The sequence below is a fragment of the Erithacus rubecula genome (genome assembly GCF_903797595.1).
Source record: "Erithacus rubecula genome assembly, chromosome: 13".
Taxonomy (NCBI): domain Eukaryota; kingdom Metazoa; phylum Chordata; class Aves; order Passeriformes; family Muscicapidae; genus Erithacus; species Erithacus rubecula.
The window spans coordinates 13,309,798-13,331,792 of record NC_136665.1 but is presented as its reverse complement, the minus strand read 5'-3'; the positions used below and the strand labels follow the sequence as shown (position 1 = coordinate 13,331,792).

The 21,995-nt window shown below is 39.3% G+C and overlaps 1 protein-coding gene and 1 long non-coding RNA gene across 3 annotated transcripts in view; both read right to left on the bottom strand.

Annotated features, from left to right (window-relative positions):
* The window catches only part of PTPRG (protein tyrosine phosphatase receptor type G), a 384,534-nt gene that overhangs the window by 144,273 nt on the left and 218,266 nt on the right, over positions 1–21,995 (bottom strand). The gene's annotated exons all lie outside the window — the stretch shown is intronic.
* Positions 5,330–15,033, bottom strand: LOC306807352. The gene is made up of 2 exons (XR_013775705.1): positions 14,922–15,033; positions 5,330–5,475 (listed from the first exon to the last, which is right to left on the bottom strand). It is a non-coding gene; the product is annotated as an uncharacterized lncRNA (long non-coding RNA).

Genomic DNA, 21,995 nt, shown 5'->3' with positions numbered 1-21,995 from the left:
GATTTCCCTCCTGGCAGCAGGCAGGTCAGAATAAACAGTCTATTCAATACCTACTGAGAGAAGATTTCTATATTTCATGTTTACTTTAGACAAGTACAAAAACCTTTGGACAAAGGGCCTCAAAGAGTCAAATTCCTTGCAGTTTCAAGAGAGTGCCCTGAATAAAACATAAAGCAGCTATGCTCTTATCCCTAAAACCACAGGTATGAACCAGATGTCATGCTTATCTTCTCTTGAGATTACAGCAATCGCACGCCTTCAGAATATAAAGGAAGCTTTGGATCAAGGAACTGAAATATATTAAAAGTGTGGCACTGAAGTTAAAAATTCAAATATTAACCTAGAAATCACTGTTTCATTCAAGAGTCTGTTTATAGCCTATGTTCTGTAATACTTCTTTTATTTAACTTTTTTTTATAACAAGACATATTATGAGTCACAAATCTGAGATAAAACTATTTGCATAAATCTCAGTATTGGTAAGCAAGATTTTGGCAAACAGATCTTTCAAATATACCACCTTCTATTAAACATGCATCATGGCTCAAGAAACAGAATTAAAGCTAAAATCCTAATTTAAATTTTAAACTTTCCTATTATTGTAGTGAAGGTTTAGAAAAAAGTGAGCATATGCTGCACTTAAATATTGAAAGGAGATTAAACCCAGAAAGGTATCTCAAAAAGAATTTTAAAGTTAACAATACACAGTAACAAGAAATGGTGCAAATGGTCTCTCACCATACCACCTTGACCATAACCAGTCACCTAAGAGTGCACAGCCAGAGAATTGTTCCAGAATGTTCAGTTTTAAGAAGAATAACATTTTCCTCACTCAACAAGTGAACACCACTAATACCTGTGTTTGTTACTGGGGGCATTTGAGGCAAAGAGTCACATGCTCCTTCTCACCAGATGCAAAATACATTCTGCCCCAGCAGATTCAAGGGTCATACTCCCATTGCAGTATTTCTTCTCTTAAACTAGGTCCAGGCACCACCTCCTGACTCCCATGTCAGCACCTCAGGAGCAGCAGTGATTGCTGCAAGGGTGAGGGTCTGTTGCCCCTGAAAGAGGGTTCATGTCCCACTTCAGTTTTTGCTCAGCTTTCCTCCTCCACCTTGGCTAGCTTCAATTTTTAATCCAACATTATAGTTTCCTTCCACAGCATCCCCTGTCAAACACACACACTCTCCAAAGGCTGTCAGCAGCTAATGCTAACACTTCACTAAGAGAAGTCTGCTAGGTCAATTTATGACAGAAATATTGCAGGTTTGTAATTAGAGCCCTAGATAAGAAAGCCTGTGTTTACTCAATAATCTCCACATTCACTTAACAGGCGCATGTAGAGAAAGGTGGTGAATGTGACCTGAATCCAACAGCTGTAATGTCACCTGCTTGATCATGAGAGAGCTGAACTGCCTTGTTCACAAACCAGTATTCACCAGTGACCCAGAGCCTCAGCCTGCCCTCCAGCAGCAAGGCCTGTGATTCCTGGGGAAAAAGGATCCAACATCTTGGCTTACTCATGTCAATAAAACAGAGTATGAAGAGTCTTAGGTTAAGGTGTTAAGGTGTTAACGTGACCCTGTCTGTAAGGCTGAACAGTCAAACTTGGTTTGAGGTGAGAGCACAGACCCAGGCTGCTCAGCTCCATGGCAACACTAATGATTTCAACATCTTTATAACTTTTAATTGAAGGTATAGTAGAAAAGTTGAGAACTGTACAAAAAAAAAAAATAATTAGCAACTAAATCTTCTAGTGCCTCCTATGCCTTATCCCCATGTCTGTTAGCAAATGGGTTTTTCTTACAAAAACAATCTATGGATAGTATTAAATGTGGTGAAAACATTCTCCTTTAGAAAAAGAGGTATGATAGGCTACATCTAGTTCTTGAGTCCAGTCCTAATTTCCACATAAAAACCCCACCCTTGTAACAGCAAAAAGAAACCAAGTGCACAGCCAGATAACAGCTTCTGTGACTGATACTTGCAACTTCATTTCTGTGGGAAGCAGGCAATGAAAATGGCTGTTATCAGCCACTTCAACACCTGGTAACTCCTGCCAGGTGGCACAGGACACAGCTTCTCCCTGCCTTGCCAGGCATGGGATCACAGCAGTGCTGTGAAAGGGAGTGTGCCTGGGCTCACTGTGCCAGCCTCGTATTGCACAGACGGAGGAAACAGATAGGAAGGAGAACAACAGAGAGGGGGGAAAGAAAAGGACAAAGAAAGAAAAAAACAGCATCCTCATCTCTTACACCAAAGGGCTGTTAAGACTACTGAAATTGATGGCAGCTCTGGAAGATTCTAGTAGCCCTGCTATTCTTAGCAGCTAAAAACACATTAAAGATCACGACTGGCTTCCTTGAACACCCAGTGGTTGCTGGATTGGCATTACAGGGTCCTGGCATCCCGGGAGATTGCAAAATCCAAGTATTTCAGCTTACCTCCTTCCCTTCACCAATTATCATCTGGCCCTTTCACTCCCAAGATCTCCCATCACACAGCCAAGGGCTAGGGGTGGCACCACGCACTCTAGCAATTATGTGCACCAATCTTTCACAGAAGACCAGCCTGATCTGCTAATTTCCAGCTCCATTCCCTTTAAGCACAACGCTCAGAAGGTATTTTGATTGGTTTTAGATTATTTCAAGCTGCCTTCTTTCTGTTGAGTTTCTTAACAATGTTCCACACAGACCCTGTGTAGAGGAGGGTGGCCATGGATATTGTCTAACACTCCAGGCAGCAGGGATATAGCTCTGGAGAGCCCTCCTAAAGCACTTGATTACAGCTACAGGTGCATCAGCCTCTGTATCCTGTCTTAGGCACCAGGCACTAATGGAAAGTAAATCAAGACATGGACAAAGAGCAACTGTTCCCTTTGCTATACCCCTGCAGCTTCCAGCAAGCCTCAGAGGCCTTTCTGTCCAGGAAGCTGCACAAGGATCATCCTTGACTGGTGTGTCCAGAGCTCAGTTAAATCCTCTTTCCAACCTGTATTTACTGCTGACTGCTAGAAATTCATTTCCCAAGGGGTTCCACAATTCATCACTTCGATACACTGCTGGAAAAGTGTTCCTTTCCCTGGAACATGCACCTTCTGTCTCTATGGATGCAGAACCTTAGCTGTACTGGGAAGCAAAACAAGTAGCTTTTATTTAACTTTGTTGAAATTTTACAGTCCTATGTAATCATGCACCCAGAGTCACCTTTCCCAAGCCAAGATGTCATAACAACTATTTATCTTTTTTTCGTGTCACTGAAGGCCCTCTGGTTTTTTGGACATACCCAGCATTTTTTAGGATGGGCAGTTAGAACCACTCAATTATATGTACATGGACTGAAGATTTTTCTATGTATTAATTTTCTAATAATTTCAAGTCTTCCTCTTTGCCTTTTTGGTACTGCTGAGCACTGTGCTCACATGTTCAGACAGCTCTTTGTAAGGACTCCAGGAACACTTCCTTGAGTGGCAATAACTAATTTAATGTTCATTAAGCTATGTGCAAAGTCAGAGTCTTCTAACCTAGTTAAACCAGAAAATGAGATTTATATGATCCTGCTTTGTGTGTGTGTCTGCATATGATGTCAGATCTCTATAATAATTTGAGAGTGCATTGACCAGTTTGATCAAATCCCAACAGCTCGCTTGGATTCTGGAAGACTCAAAGACACACATTCAAGTGCCTTTGCAGTTAAGTAGCAAAGTTAAAGAGAGATCTAATTAGTTTCACAAGTATGGATCAAATATTGAAGACACTCCCTGTTCTCCTTCACAAGGCACTTCATCATCATGCCCAGCATGGGCAGCAGACACTTCAGTGGCTGTCATGTCCTCTCCAAACTCAGCAATGCTGCACACTGATAACCTGGGGCTTTTTCAGCTTGAGAGCACTCATTTCTGCACCTGGGGATGTTACAGGTCACACAATGTACCCACTTTCTTTTGCTCAGTGGGAATGCTATCAGTAGGTGCAGATTCCCCTGAGTCATGGAGAGAATACCAGCATTTGAATCTAAGCACACATGATATTAATAGAAATCCACTACTCTGTTAAATATTGTAATATGGTAACTTTAATCATAAAGCCTCTCAGTATTTAAATACTTCAGGCACTGTAGACATTTATACAACTAGCAGTAGATGAATTTTCAAATAGATACTTCTGAGTAATTATCCTCTTGAGACAGCACCAATTGCTAAATAATGCCTCAGTTTAAATGGCATATAGCTATTTTCTGGGCATTATTAAATCTCTCAGAAACGTAACAAAGATGGTGATAAATACCTGACATTCCATTTCAGTCTTCATGTGGATGAGGAATAGGACATTTTTCCTCACCTGTTTGCTGGACTTCAAAGAGAATTCCTCAGAAAATTAGGAGGTGGCCCCTCCTACTTGCTTTAATAAACCAGGGTATGCAAATTTGTTTTAGACATCGGCAAAGACTCCTTATGAGCACAATTAGCACTCAGACTCACAAGGAAAGCTGTCTTAGCAAAACATATCAGAGGAAGAAAAACTGGATGGGATAGCTGAGTGGGGACTTCTGACAATGCCAAAATCCTTACAGATTAGCTGGCAAGGAAAAAAATTGATGTCTCCCCAGAACATCCCTCTGTCGTTCCAAGGAAGAATTGCTGAGGAAAAAAATAGAGCCAACAGAAAGAGTATTCAGTCCAAACTTCAGAGAATCAAGGCATGACTACAGAGAGAGTTTTCAGATGAACCTGCTTTTATATAACACACAAAGCTCTAGAATATCAGGAAAATGCAGACCTCTTGTTCATATAAAACGTTGGCCTTTACTCATTCTCCCTGAAGATGCTTTTTCTAAAACTCCTCCCACTTGCATATTACTCACCATTAATAAAAGAGCCTGAGGAAAGAAATTTGCATTCTCTGGTCACCAGAGGTCTCTGAATAGAGCAATTCAGCATGCTGCTCCATAGAAAAGGTTGTCTTTTCATGGTCAAGAGTAAAAACATGAAATAAAGATGCATAAAAATACCTGTCTCCTCATCCTGACATCCTTTCATGTCTCAGAGGGGTTCCAAAGCCTTAAGTGATGATGAGCTCTCCAAAGCAAACCATGTCAGATTGTGTTTACCTTCATGCTAGTGTACAACATTTTGATTTAATTTCAAAACTGAGATTTAATAAATGCATAAGATAATTTTCAGAATCTTACATGCAAGAGGTGTCTAGACCAGGGAGAGAGCTCTGGTGAATTCTGCTCTGAGTTTATAGAGATGAAGCCCTCCTTTGATGGTATCATAGGATTCAGTTAGTGATGATTCAGTGGGAGAGGATATGAAAGAAATCCATGTGCTTAATAAATATAGTGACTTTATTATTCTGAATTCAGAACCCCCTGTGAAGTTTCAGATCCAGGATTTCTGTATCTACACATCATTCCTCAGGAAGCCATGCTCCCATCTGTAGATGTTGAAAACCTTGTAACAGTAATGGTCTGCAGACAAAAAAGGATCAGGCTATCTATAAGTATGTGATACCAAATTTAATCTTCTAGACAAATTTAGGAGTATTCATGAACATATATACTGAATTCTGTTTCTATTAAATTACCTTTTCAGAATGTAAAGCATTTGACCAGTGCAAACTGACGTGCCAGATGAGTTACAAGCAGATCAACACAGCCCAATCAGTAAGTTTAGGTACATGTTCTTAACTGTATCAGGTAGATACTCAATTTTTACCCATACACAGACAAAACAAGTTAAAACAGTCAGGGACAGGGAAAAATCTCAGAAGTGAGATGCTGAGAATAAAATCAAAGGTCAGTGAGAGGAAGTGCTCACTGCAGGAGGCTCACTTTGAAGCCACCCATGTGTACAGTGCTCATACCTGGAGCAGCCTCCTTGCTTGGTGTTTGTACAGGATCCAACCTGACAAACATGAAGCCTGGTTCAAAAGATGTTACAATCACAGAAGCCAGCAAACCACAGGACTTCTGCACATAATTCTGAGCTCAAAGAACCTTAACAAAGAGGCAAGAGTTCCTTAGATTGTCTCTGACCTATTTGGGCATGCAAACATTTCTGGGGGAAGATGGTTTTAAGATCTGACATATAGCACAACATAAACTACTGGAGCCAACTTAGGGGAGATTTCCTCCTCCTTCCATATCACAGCCTGATTACAGTCACATACAAACCTGAGTTTGTAGTCACTATTATCTTGCTCTTTTCCACATTAACAGCAGCAAGGTAGAAATAATGCTGAACTTGCCTCCATGGCAGTAATGTCAGGAATTTTACTAAATCCATGATATAAAGACATTTCTCCCATTGGTAGATGCCCTTTATCACATGCATGTCACATCTCACCAAGAAATAGTTATATGCATATTTTTAAAAGATTCAGGGCTTCCACATAAATAAACACAGACCTATGCCCACAAGCTTTAGGAAGCAATAGATTTGTTTTCAGCAGGATACTGCAAAAACCAAAATTTATTTCCCCTAAAATGCATAAAATTGCACTAACTGATTGTCAGAGCACTACACACTCACAAAAGTCCAAGAAATTTTAGCTGTTCACAAACTAGTCTTGGATGACTTCCAAAGACCTTTGTTAATGCCTGTCCTGAGAGGATGGAGATTATGCAGGAATCCCACCCGCCACAAGAAAAAAAATCAGTATTTTAACATTCTTACTGTGATACTGTTGATCCAGACCTCACAAAGAGCTACCAGGAAAGTTAGCCACACCATTTTCTGTAATTTTAAACTCATCCCACTCCCAGATAAAACTCTATACCTGCTACTTTGGTTATTTTTGTCTGTATTTTCCTAGATTGGCCTCTTTCTCTGTCTAGGCTTTTAAAAAAGCAGTGATTTGTTTGTCAAACCTTAACTTCCCAGATTCCACAATCTGGCTTTCCTAGGAGTTGTAATTATTGGGGGCAAGGACTGAAATGAAGTTGTCAAGTGGCAGTAATGGGCTCTCTTTCTCCCTTCCCAAGACTGATGCTATTCATTTGGAGCAGGTCTATACACAAGCCCTTCTAATCTGATCTGCAGAAACCTTGGTGAGACCTGGCTGAACCTTGAGTGGAAAACAGGTCTAAAATTAATAATAAGCTGACCTTTCAGTTTAATGCCTTGGCTATCACAGCTATCTATTGGTGCACTTTGCCCAAGTCTCACACAGATTCTGACAGCAGGATAGGGACAAAGACAAGAATTACAGCAAATTCTTCAGTGCCAGACAAATACAGACACTTTAAATGCAGAGTTATGGACCAAGGAGATAATTTTATTTCATAATATATTCTGTTTCTGTAATGCTTGATCTCAATCTTTGCTTATTCAAGAGAAGTCTTAAGACAATTGTGTGGGAGCAAAGGCTTCTTCTCTTCTCTAGGTATACAGATTAAAATGGGCTTGTCCAGTGACTGAAGCACTGAGGTGATAGGGGACTACAGAATGTCATTGTTTCCTACTGAGTTGGAAGAAAAACATGAATATAATATCTTAATTTCTTAAATTTCAATTAATTATAATTCAATTTGGCAAGGCCTAACATAGGGAAATATCTTTACTTTCCCATCTTGTACATTTTTAAATGAATTTGAGACTATATGATTGATGGAAGCTTTCAAGCTTTTAAGCAGTGGATACTATATATAAGCTTTCCTTAGATAAATGATTTCCCCAATGTGAAAACGTTAGTTTTAATGCAATGAAATAGCCTTAATTGGTTGTGATGGGAAGTAAACCCTGAGATAAACATTGCATAAATAATTCACATCCTTCCATCTGGGGAACTTCTTCCTGAACTGCAAAGTGTCTCCAATCTGAAATGCAATACACATTATTTTAGCAGCAACCAAAAAAATGCAGACTTCTTCCCATTCACTGCATCTGGAGTGTAGAGCATCTGCTATTCCGGAGCTGAGTGCATATTTTAAGACATGGTTTCAAAAAGATTTTTGCTTCTGGACTAGAACATTTTCTCCCAACACATGGTCTTCCACAGAACTGGTCCGCTGTAACTGCATCTAACTTTAAGGGGATCTGTGGAAATTACAGTTCCCATGATGAAGTAACTGGAATATGTAAAACCTTCTTCATTATTTTCATTTACACTGTACTGTGGCCAAGGCAGCATCTAAAAGATATTTGGAGATGCAGCTGTAGCATATTTCATACTGGTTTATGTAATATGACCCTACTGTTCCTTCTCTGTACTTACTTATTTTAAGAGTAGGTCTCCTGTTCAGGAACAACTTTTTCCCTAAGGATTTCCTACCAACACTTACTGCTGGCAAATGCACTCAAGGTGGGTCCCCTTATAATAGAAAATACAGCTGATCACAAATTCTCTGCAGAAATTATGGCAATTACTGCACCCTTCACAAAAATCAGGGGGAGAATATGGAATCCGTGAAACCACAAAACCTACATTTACATTATTTGATGTGATCCTATAAAATTCACAACAGAAAATGTAAGCAACCATGGCTTCTATGTGCTGGTCTTTTGGGTGTTGTGCAAATGAAACCTAATAACACATCAGAAATTATTTTTTTCTGATCATATCTCTTGTTCAGCACTGCTACCAGCTTTCCCTGAGTACCTGAAACTCAGAAAAGTAGTTTTTTTTTCAGTTGTATTATTCAGAAAATATCACAAGCTTTGATAAAAATAACGTTGGCTTAAAACATGAACACATAAAACAAAAGCCTCTGAAGTGAAAAAGTACTATCTATACCTAGCTTTTAAAAGATTTCAATCAACAATAATGTTGATTCAGAATGTTGTTTGAAATGTTTCAATCAACAATAATATTCTTAAAAAGGCCAACTGCTAGTGACATACTTATTTTTCTGCCTATTACACAAAATAAATATAGAAGCATAATGAAAGAATATATTATGCTTGCTTATGTTCATTGTCACGATTTTTATAGGATCAAATCAAACAGACAATGGAAATGAGTTTTGCAGTTTCACTATGCCTTCTGGTTATCAAGTGCTAAGTTCCTAGCTGTTGACCATTTTCATTCCCTTTCGATGCAGACTCCAAAATAAACAATTCCAACATAGAGAATGAAACTTCTAGGAGTAATTTCCTTCTTTCTCTGCAAAAGCTTACAGAGGTTCTCACAGAACAGGGTGGGATGTAACTTTTCAGAGAATTCAGTTGGAGCATTTCCTTTTTTTCCAGCAAAACACAGGACACCCTGGGACTGGACTCAAATGACAGAGTTTACTAATGCTGCCTCTACTCACTCTCAAGTCTGCTACGCTTAAAAGGTTTCTCCTGGCTTGGGTAGCTCTTAAATATGGAGAAGTGCCACTGGATGAGTCACAAATCATTCAGCAGGATTCTGCTCTGCTTCCAGAGGGGCATGAGCAATATGTGCAGCTTTTTATACCTATCAAAGAGCATCAGAAGGGTGCTGAGATTTTCCACCCATGGAACAACTAAGAAAGGAAACAAGCATTTAACATGCCAGGATTTTCTAGAGAAAAGCACCTAAAACACCTGAACCTTTCATATGTCACTCCATGTAATTAGCAGCTTGAATTAACTGGTTTTCTCTGTTATTTTCATGCAACATGGGAAAGGGGGAAAGGCAGGGAAAAAATGTAATTTCCAAACCACAACAGCGAGTCAGGGTGACTCAGAACAGGTAGCAATTAGGAACAGGGAGTAAATGTTTTGAAACCACCTCGATTCCACTTGGTGACATCTGTGTTAGAACAGCTTGCTCAGAGAGGATGTGCATAAAGCCTCCTTTAAGTTTCTCCATTCTCAAAATCTAGATCTTTAACACTCAGAGCAGCTCAACAGTTTCAAAATATAAGAAAAAAGAAAAGGGGGGAAAATAGGAATCCTTATGCTCAGAGTAATTTTGAAGAAAATCCCCAAACCACAGAAAAACAATTGCTTAGAACTTACATTTAATATTGAGGGCTATTCAGGAAATACAAAATGGTTCTTCTAAATGTTTAAACATATAAACAGCAACTGAGAAAGCATTTCTTATTAAGCATTTTTATGGTTACAGCTACTTTGCTGCTGAAAAAGCAACTACTTATAAAAATAAAGCTAATATTTATGGGCACTATAGCTCAGGAAGGGACCTCTTTTATAAGACATTTACTGCAGCAGCCATCGCAGCTGAATCATGTTATTGCACAAAAATGAGGGTTTTTTAAAACTCAGGCTAGCATTTAACAACTTTAAGTAAATGATAGCATATGAAATTAACTTTCAACAGTAGTAAAAAAAAATAGTAAGGAGCAAATCTGTGAGTTATTGATCATTCTCCCACCATGTAAGCGCCTGCAAGGGGCCAAGAAGTGGGGAACACTGTGACCACCACAAAAGGAGATTTACAGAGCTGTGCAGGTAAATAACAAAGTACTGCTACCTCTCCTTGAGTGGCTGCAACCCCTGGAAGTTCAAAACTCCCCTTTGCATTACTCTCCCTCAGCTTCAAGAGCTGAATACAACACATCTTTTACAACCACTGCAGGAAAAAACAACCCCACCGTCCCTGTTCTCTAGGAGTTATGTCCTGATGTTTTTCTCTTCTCCTTGGTAACTGCTGGCAGCCTCATTTGTGAAAATTCTGTTCTACAGCACCCATTACCAAAAGACCTAATTACAGCAGTAGAGAGCTAACCTTACAGCCCTCGATGGCATGACCTTTAAAGTAAAAGCTCAAGGTCATACTTTCATTCACCCAAAGTCCCCGAGATTATTATTTTACAATGTATGCAATAATCAAAGCCATGCTTTAGGGTTTGGCAGACAAGCTGTTCTGTCTATCAGAATAACTCACAGATGGTATGTATGTGACACAACATATTCATCATGTTATATTCTTAGTATATGCAATTTTCCTCCTTGCTAAATTTTCCAGCATTCAGCAAGGGCTCTAAGAAACTGCTGGTGCCTTGGAAGAGATACCCTTCCAGCCTTGTTGTCTTTAAATTAACTGAATAAAGAAAGAATCTAAAGGTTCAAGAAACTCATTCTCCTGTGTAATTGTAAAACATATTGAATTTGATTTTTTTACCTTAGGTACTATTTTCTAACTTCTATTTTGTAGCTCATGTTTATTTTCTGCACTTCACATATTGTACTTTTCTTTTACTTGATGTGTACCATATTGTTTTAGATTTTGCTCTTACTTCTGCTTATTTATGATTTTTTTTTGACCAGAACCTCAGTAAGATTTGCTTTAGGGGCATTTTTTTATCTTTTTTTCCAGGTAGTTGCATGCATAAGTGAACCATTAAAATTGAATCAGTTCAGTGAATCAAACTGAATGACAACAAACTAAAATGAGCAGAAACATACCTGAAGCAACAATCAGATTACTTATTTTACTTATTTGTAATGCTGCTTTTTTTTTCTTCTCCTTGAGTTCTTTTGATGAAATAAAACAGAAAAAAAAAAAACCAAAAAAACAAACCACTTAAAAAAAACAACTGGATGAGTTTCCCACCCTGAATACCACATAGTTTTTTCTGTAGGAAAACATACAGGGGGAAAATGCACTCACACAAGGTCAAGTTTCGGATGCTGGCCCAGCAGCCTATTTTAAAGCTGATCATTTGGAGGAGTGAACCACCAGGCACAGGCAAGAGTTCAGGAAAATAAACTTCCTGCTCCCAGTTTCTCTTGGTTCTGTTATATCTGTCTGTCATTTACTCCCACTTTGCTTGTGTCTTAGAGCCTCAAGAACAAAAGTCACCTCTACCACTGATTTTTGCTTTGCACAGTGTGCTGGCTTGGGTTAGTCCTTGTGAAATAAGGACAACGGAGAAAAACAACTGAAAATCAGGTTCTCTGCTCTGGAAAGAACAAAGCAATACAGCCAGCAAACAACCCACCACGTTTTTTATTACAGAATGATAAATGTCATTGCCATGATCAGAATTTTACAGTGGTTTTCAGTGTTTTAGCTTTTTTGCTGAAAGCCAAAACATTAATAAAGCAATTGGAGTAGTAGGCATGTAACTCCACAAGTGTCAGTAGCAAGGTAGCAAGGCTTCATATATGTCACTGTGCAGTAATAAAAGACTTCATATATAGTGCTCACACTGGATGCTACTATTTTTGTTTGTTATATGAGGAACTAAGGACAGGAATGCAAGCAAATGAAGGAGAAAAATGAAGGCAATTCCAATTAATCATTTCCCCTAGTGACATTTTAATGCATTGTTACAATTATTCTAGAATGTCCTCAAAGGATCACCACACCTGCTTTTTCAGACTTCATTTTTCACCAAGTAAAAATTTAACAAGCAGTCTTTTTGAAAAGTTTGGATCTCTGAAGGGGCAATACCTGTTCATCTCTCTTACTTTGTGAAAACAAGGCTACTACACACCATATCAAGGATGCTATGTTACAAGGGCCTCTTTTCATTTCCTTGCACCTTCACTGATTTGAGCTTTTCCCTGCTTTGGTTTCTTTCTTGTTCCCTCCCAAATGACCTACTTCAATTCTGCATTTTCAGAAACTGAAAATATGGCAAGAAAAAACATAACAGCCAGGCTGTGGGGGGAATGAAGGAGAAGTGCTGGGTATGTTGTTGGCTTTTTTTAAGCTATAAAGTTCCTTTAATATTTTTTTTTTCATTTTACAGCATATGAGTAAAATAATCTCTTCTGTCTCAGCATAATTAGTTCCCCAGTCCTGGCATGCCTAAGAGCCTCGTGTTGTTTGGGGTGCTGTTTGCCAGAGAACACTTAATATTCTCATCTATCACATGAATCAATAAAATGCAACCCTGTTTTTCACAAGGTGGCAGTGTATTAGGAAGAGTCATATGGGCTGAGTTAATTTAAAAGTAATAGACTGAAATTGTCCACATTACTTTTATTGAACTGACAGAGCAGGTCCACTGCTGCTAAGAAATTAATCCCATTTCATGGAATCACAGAGCAAGGCCATAAAAGTTACCGGTTTATCTTAAAAAATAGTAAAATAAATATTAAGCTCTGGGTTTTACTTCCAGAATATGGAGATTTTTAAAAGGCATTACTCAGGAAATGAATAGGAGAATTAGAGCTCAGCCAGATTGATCATATAGCCATTGGGCTAAGTTTATGTTCATCAGGGAATAAGCATCTCTCTGCTGATTACCAAAAGGTCAAAGCCTGAAAATAAACTTCAGCCACCTCTGACATGTGTGAAAGTGAGGAGTGGAGTAACCCCATTAGTTCCCTTCATACTGAGTGGAAGGACAGGATCCCTTCAGAGGGCAAATTATCCCAAGGGGTTGGTGACCCTTGGGACAGTGCAAACCATTACTGAACAAAGTGGAGAGCCATGGTGAGGAGTCAAAGCAGGGACTAAGGTCTGGTTCATCTACCCAAGCTGGTCCTAAGAGGACAAAATCCCAGCAATGAATTATCCCCAGACTGAGAGAAGGCAGGATGCACAATGCTGGATTGTGCTGGGGGCCTTTTGCCTGCAACACTCACTCAGTCCCCTCACCCCAGCTGTGTTTGGGTTTGTTAACACCTTGTACTTTAAAATGTTAGAGTATTTTGTCCTGGACACATTTGTTCAGCACAGCAGACAGGGCAGGCACAGTGCCAGAGAGGAGCGTGGTGAGCATGGCAGGACAGGAGCATTAGCAGGATCTGAGTCAGCAAAGCAGATTTCACCTTCCATAATACCTGTTTTATCATCACTGAACCCATTACAGGAGGTTACCAGGCAGGAAGCCTTCACTGCAAGAGACAGTGATGCACTTTTCATGGCATCCCCACACCATGTCTGGAAATTCTGACCTTTGTTTTCCTATAAGTTTCATCCTCAAATTGATAAATTTCCTTAGACATGAATTAAAATCTCCACCACCAAAAATATATTTGCATCCAAGGATGCATGTCATTTCTCATATTCTGCTATTTAAATCATTTGACTTTGAGTGAGATATGGGAGAAATTTAAGTTTCAGTACATTTTAGTCTCCATCATGTCAAATTTACAACCCTGGAGTAAATCACACTGCCAAGACAAATGTCTTCTCTTAAATCAGATTTGTTGCTTCCTTCCATACTTCAGAACATTAATAAAATTGGAGTTCTAGTTCATAATAATAGTTTCATCGTCACTATGCCAGGAAAACCACAAAAAGTTCACATGAACCTTAATTTACCTTGCCCACGCTCACTTCTCTAGGTTGAGTAATTCTAGGCCCTGTTTTTTATGAGCTGTGTGAATGTGTGTGCATCTGACTCAGATTGTTAGCAGTGCACCAGCACGCACACAGTCAGTGCAGGTACACCAAAATTTGCTTTAAACGCCTTCTCTTAATGCTGTTCTTATCTTCAGACTTCCTGAAGATTGGAGTCATTAAAATCAACAAAATAGCTCTCTGGGAAAGGGGCAAAAACACCTGAAAGCAAGCAAAAATGGCAGGGATGTTTACAGCTCACTGAAATTACTTGACATTTCTCTCATAGGTAAAAGAAATTTCTAACAATTGTTTTTCTCTGTCATCTTTCCAACACCTCTTATATCTGTGCTCTCAAGAGAACCATGACCCTCTTTCACTTCTGGATCTGATGCCCAATTACAGGAGCTGCTGCTGAAGGGTATTACAGATCCAGTCCCCCCAGCAGATGCAAGAGAGATGATTGCTTTATGTTCCCCCATTGCAACACCACCTTTGACCCCAGTCAGAGGCCAAGGTGCATTGCTTCAGTCTTTATGCAAAGTTAAAAAGCAGATCCCCACCAAGGCACACAGAGCTGAGTCAAAATGGCACAAGGGTATAAAGAGCATTCGTGTAACAGCAGGTCACAGGGCAGAGCATCTTAAGAAAAGGCATCTCTTGAAGCTGTTTTTTAACTTAGTGCTTGACTAATCATCATTCCTAAACCTAGATACTAACATAGATGGGGCAAGTGACACAAACCTGGATTCCTGGCACAGACCAAGGAACAGGAATGCACCTTTCTAAGCAGCACCCATGGAAAGCCCTCTGACATGTGTGGCTCTGGCATCACACATGGCTTTGTCAGGAGCCATCTGTAATGGGAGGCACATGTCAGTGGAATGTTGCTGGGAACTCTGTGTGATTCAAAACGCTTACTGCAGCATTATTACAGTAATCTTTCAGCATGCTTTTACTCCCCAACCTCTCCCCATTTTTACAAAACAATCCTAAGCCTTTATTAACTACGGGGTTTAATGAAAACCATACATTTCATGATGAGTGTTTGGTCATGCATGGGAGATTTGTTTGGAATTGGGATCACTTCTCTCTAGGAATATGACAGGAGATTAAATCATTAAAAATGTATAGGCTGTAATTAGTTTATCATTGCCAGAATTGCAGGAATATTTTCCAACATAAAACTGATGCCACCAGCAAGAGATCATTTTGAAAGATCAATGTTGCTGAGATATCAAAAAACAAAGTAATTAGGAGACAGCAGGCACGCTGTTCTCCTCTGTACTTTTTTTTACTTCTTTTTTTTTTTGTATACACAGACACATGCATGTATATATAGACATAGATAAAAACTATGTAACTCGCTCCTATAAATCCAACCAGTGCTAAGACAGACTCTGTGAGCCACAGAAATACTATTAGTGATTGTCTTAACTGACATGGTGATGTAAGATTATTCTGAAGCCATCTTATAAGCCTTGAGGATTTATACTAACTGCATAATTCTGGGGAAAGCAGAGAAAGAGACACAAACAAGATCTTGGTATTAGTTAATTATGGCACTGCAATATTTTCACCGTAGGCATTTTAGAAATAAACTGCAGTACAGTGATGCTGTTTGTATTGCAATAGTTAAGGTGGTTTCAGACCATAAATTATAAACCTAATTTTTCAGAGTTTATGACAGGGCTATAAAAAAGGAACCAGCCCTAGCCAGTTTTCTTTTATGACATAAAAAATTAGCTATTTGAAAGCTATACATTTATGCATGAGTTCAATGGCTTCAAATAGATTTTCCCCTCCCACACTCTTCTTTCCAGCATGGACAAAGCCATGGTCACATCTGATGGCCATTCTCCTCTTCCTCTATACTGTGCTTCAGTCCCTCAGATGTATTGCCATTTAAAATCAGATTCTTTTGTTTTCCAGGAGGAATTAACAATCTTATGTGAGTCAGCATCCTTGAACAACTCTTTGTATGTATTTAGTAAGGAAATATTAAAGCTGTCATTTTCAATATCAGGTTCACAGACCCCTGGGGGACTAATTTAAAGGGCCTAGAAAAGATAATTAAGAAAAGTCAGTCTACTGTCAGTAGGCTTAAACTCATTGAAAAAGAGTTGACATTTCATCAGGAAAATGACTAGGAGACTCACAAATAAAAAGTAAAAATTAATAATAATAATAATAAAAAAACCCCAAACCTTCACTGAAATACTTCACTGAAATAGGTTTTTTTCCCAAGGACAATATGAATTTAAAGCAGCACAGAGGGTTGATGTCAGCTTCCAGTGCAGAGCTTCACTGCAAAGCAGATGTCAGCCCTGGAGGCTCAGAGCTCACAGGCAGCACTTAGAGCAGCAAATGCCAGCTCTGCCTGTGAATGGAGCAGGGAATTCTCACCATATCCAGGCTCTGCAGTGAGGCCACCACCTCCCCAAGCTGCCACGGAGCCTCCACCTCCTGCCTGTGTGCACAGAGGCAAACACGTCAGCTGAATGCCCTTGTGAATTGAAATGGACTTTCTGCATCTTGGTTTCTTTGGAATTGTGTATCAGAGGAAGAAAATGTCCAACATTTTTAATAGAATAAACAGACTGTGCTTGTCTTAACTGGCCAGTCTTTGTCCCTTCTGACTGTGGTGGGACAGGCTGCCTGGCAGGCACCTTTCTCTTTTATAGACTCTTTCTACAAGACAGCAGAGTATTCACACAGACACAGTACCAACGGGGCCAGGAGCAGAGATCAAGCTCTTCCTGGACTAAGAATTACCTTGATGCTTGTGGGCTTGACTTTTGGGAACTGAGGAAGCCACCATGTATTGATCTGAATATCCAGAGCCATGTGCCAGATCCCTTTCCAAATGGGACACAGGATCCTAAGTCACTCAATACACATTTTTAATATACTTCCTGCTGCTCATTATTATTGCCAAAGAGCTTTCTGCAAGCAAATCTTTCAGCATACAGTTTGGTTTTACACATGCTTTTCAGGTACCAGGGAAAATACAATCATTTTACATGACCATTCATTTACATGGCACTGACACTTTGCAGGTGTGCAAACATCCCTATTTTATGAATTATGTATATTTATAAATGAGAGAGAATGCAGAGGAAAATCACTTATCAGATATTAGTCACAACTTCTTGAAAGGGATATGATATTTCTGTTGAAGCACACTTTAAGTACTTTAAATTGAGATACTGAAACCTCTTCAACATCATTAACCTGGATTGAAAATAATCAATAAATAATCATTTTGCATGTAAGTAGGAAAGACAAATGTCTGATACATTAATTGTGAAACCCCTTCTGTACTAATGGTTGCCATAACCTAGGGGATCGATTCCATTATGGATATTTACACAGTGACCTATTAGGAATACACGGAAGTATCATTTTTTACATTGATTATCCATCCTTAAAACAGATAGTAATGTATACTTAAATGCTTGGATTGCAAAAATAATTTTTAACCTTTGTTACATACTCTGTTGAAGAGGAAATCCTTTGAGCATCACGGTATGAAGAACACAAATTCAATTTATGTCTTAAGAAGAGAGGACAACTATGAATACACATAAGGAAAAATATCTCTGATTTGTCATAGTTACCTAGACTGCAAGTGTTTTTTATCTGAACCCAAGCAAACTATACAGACATTGCTGGGAAATCATAAAATAAATCCATATTGAACTTTCACAAATTCTATCGCCCTTTGAAAATGCCTGAAGCAAAACTCCACTTCTGAATAGCTCCAGTACAAAGCAAGATAAACTCTAATCCATATGACTGATGCTGGAGGCAGAACATTTTAATTTGACAAACCTGTCCTGTGTCAAGTTTCCACAGCAAACAGCAGGGCTAATGGGGAGGCAACTGCAAATCCAGCCATGAGCTCACAAACAGCCCAAAGGTTGCAGCTGAGGGAGATCCCCTCCAGCCATGGCTGCCTGCATCCCAGGGCATGGCACCTTGTGCTCCAAAAGAGAAAAAGTCCAGGGTTACCAGGCTAGCTGGGAATGAGCAGCTGGAAAGGGGAGCAAGGCTCTGAGTGAGTCAAAGGTTGATGCAAAGCTGATGCTCTCTGTCCAGGGAAGGCAAGGGAGGTGAAATGCTGCAGCCACATTGAGAGGACAAACACTTGTGGCTGATGATGGTCACTACTATCTGGAGAAAATGGAGATAGCTTAACCTGGGACAGCAGCTTCTTTGGAAGTGAGGTCTGGTCATCTTCAGGTTGGTTTTACAGCCAAATAGGAGAAATGGCTTCTTTTATTTGGTTCTGTGTGGGGTTTTTCCCAGAAAAGAAAGGAAAAATAAACTACGTCCTCCTAGTACATTTAAAACAAGCTGTCACTAAGTAAACCAAGCCCCAAAGAAGGCACGTAGTACCTGCTCTTAGCAAACTCACTTACTGATTATCAAATCAATTTAGTGATTCAGTGAAGTGCCTGTCATCCCTCAGAGCTGTCGCCACACCTGTCAACAAAACCAGGCACCGACTCCTCTCTTAAGGACATAACATGTGTCAAATTGAAGGTCCTATTCAAATCACAGCTTCCTGCCAGTTCTGATCTCTTCTTCCATCTTTCATTCCATAATCTTCTTAAAATGAACAAAACCCACTGCTTATGAAAGTGCTGGATTTTCCACCTGCTAGTGAAGCTGGTGGTGGCACAGCAGGGACAGCAACAGCCCTGCAATGAAGCGCCTGTCTCCTAAACCAGGACACAGCCTGTCAATAATAAAAGGCAGAGGTACAAATAATTCCTCTCAGGCACTCAGAGGGCAGCCACTGATCTTTACAGTCTTTATCATAAAAATGATTCTTTCCTAATGTTGTTAGATAAAGAGGTTGTTTTCAACATCAGCTTCTCCCTTGCTAGAGATGGCACATACATGTGGTGCAGTCAGGGAAGCAATATTGTCCTGCTGAATGTCTCCTGTCCTTCACAGCAGAAGTGATAAAAAATAAAATTTCCAGTCCATTTCAATTCATCCAACACACATGCAGCTGGGAAAATCTGGTGAGTACATTCAGAGGAGCAGATCTAAATCTCTTGCCATACTTATCTACAGGTTACTTATTTGCGTGGGCATTATTTCAACCATGCACACATTATTTCTGGGTTCTGGGATGTGCATCACAATCCCAAATAGTTCTCCTCAATGAGAAGAGATGTGGACTAGCAGGAAACATTAACAGAAAGATGAAGCATCATGCTTAACCCATCAATAATTTGGCATTATTAGAGCCTTGGCACAACCTCAATCTACAAAAGCAAAATCTCAGCTGTGCCCAGCTCCTGCTCCTCCCCTCTCCATGTGGTCAGCAGAGCCAGCATCAGGGAAGCTCTAAATTCAAAATAACTCTTGCAGAAAACTCCCTGCCATTGTGACCACTGCAAACTCTTGAACCTGTTCAGTATGAGGCCTCATTTTAATCTTCTCAGCCTCCTTTCTTTTTAAAGCATAAGCAGATTAAGCTCACTAGGCATCTTTCTTCAGCAATCACCACGGATGCATTAAAATACAGCAAATGAAGAAGGTCCAATAAGGCTGTAATGAATGCATTATCTCAAATCTCAGATTGCTATAACTTTACAGAAGTAAAGAAATTAATCTAAAAACAGATTTTAAATACTGTTTCAAGGATAAAGTATCGATGTATTGATCTTATGAGTGCCATTATCAGATGGCTATCTCTGGGTATCAGGTGAACCTATTCACTGATAGAAAGACACACCAGGTTGTCAAGGTCTGACAATTATCCTTACTAATTATTTCTCTCTTACTGCCCTTTTTCAGTTCCAGCTTCTGACTGTTGCCAAATTACTCCTTGCAGTGTTACCAGAATGCTTTTCAGTGCTACCTCAAGTATGATGGGAAAACATTTGAACTAACTGCTAATAATGCAGCAATATTATGCCAGAGATCATGTGGGGCAAGTGTTAGGCAAACCAAAATGGTTTGCTAGGAAGCTTTCTTTGAGATGCAAGCTTGTTCTTTTTCTACAGAAAACATTAATTCCCTCTGACATTGTCTTATGTTCAAGCTCCTCAGAGTTGAAAGCTGCATCTGAGCTTTCATATATTTCATATTTCTTTTCTTTGAAATAGAGCAACACAATGGCCATTTGAGCTGTAAGAATCCAGAAACTGATGCTTTCAGTTTCTTGAAAGACTAACTTGTAACACTGTAATCCCACACCCAGGAAACACAACAATCCCTTTCCAGGGGACACACAGCTCAAGGCACACATTCACAATGCTACAAAAGGAACAGAACAGGAATATATTATCAGAAGCAACATAAGGAATATGCATTTTCAGATTTGACCAACCAGGGTCTTGGTCCTGCTACTGCTAAACTGTCTGATAAATCACTATATGGTTCAGTGGGAGGGCTACCAGGCTTTCAGAAATGGTATTCCAGCAACACCAGCCTGTAGCTGAATCACTGAATCCAGCATCACTCATGCTTTAACATCAGTGACTGGTATGTACAAAGGTCCCTACTCCAGGTATTTCCTTTTTTCTAGTTAAACAGGGAGCAAGGGGAATATTAGATGTGGCTGAAGAAAAGGATGTAACTATGGATTTAAGGATGGATGACTCAATTTATGTTCAGGAAATACTGAGTTTTGCTTTTACTCTCTTGAAATTTCATCTTTTGAATGTAGCTCATTAAGTGAGTGCTCACATTCCTGCCTCCCAAACAGAATGAGAGCTCTCAAGCAAAGAATTTCAAATGAATCTTTTTCAAAATTGTCCTGTTATTGCCTATCTCTTATTTTGAACTGGATGTAATGACAATTCTTCTTCTCAAGAGATATTATTGTCCTGTCTGGAACATGCCACCTCAGGATCAAATGTGTCACTCAACTCCCAGCAAGACACCCTCTCCCTCAAGAGCATTAACCTGCTTAGGAGGACACAGACCACAGAGAAAAGAGCATAGAATTCCCCACTCAACCAAAGTTGATGAGAAATGAAGCTAAAGAGGCTTTCCTTTTCTTTTCAAATGAATTTTGTAATTTTGACTATTCATCTGAGGGTAGTTTTGCATTTTAAAAAGCTAAACCTTCTATTCTTTGAACACCCCTTGAGCACTGCATGTAAGCATTGAGTACTGAACTTATTTGTAGGCACTACTGCATGAAGAAATGGAAGGGCTTTATGTAGGTATAAAAATCAACTGAAATCACCCTTATTGTGATCTGAAAAGAACAAACACAAGCACTACTGCAGTTCTGAACTTCAAAACACAGAATGTTGTAAAAACATATACAAGGCAAAAAATGACATAAAGAAATTTCATCCATTTATGGCTTGATCAAATCCCTAAGATCTTTCTCTTCCCTTTCATACAAATATGTGATAGATGTTGTACTAATTCATATTTTTATTTATCAAATTACATTCACTACTTGGGGTGAGCAAGTTTGCTTCTCCACCCTGCATTTGGTTCCTGAGAGTTTAAAAACATCAAATCTGCTCCCAATCCCAAAGAAAAATGATTCATATCTAATTTATTAAGGAAACACTCTCAATCTTCTTCTCCTGGGCAACTAACAATCCCCTCTGGAGAAACTAATGCTCTTTTGGCAGACCAGGTGCCAATTTCTGTGCTTGAAGAAACCATTAATAAACTGTTAGCCCACTGTAGGGGAAAAGCTCTTTCCCACCTGTTAATGGTATTTCTAACTCTGGTGGGAAGTTTACATTTGTATTTCTTACACATGTATAGATCTGAGCTATGTTTTATTTTAAAAAAAGCCTTCTGAATGGTCAATGGCCAACAACAGCC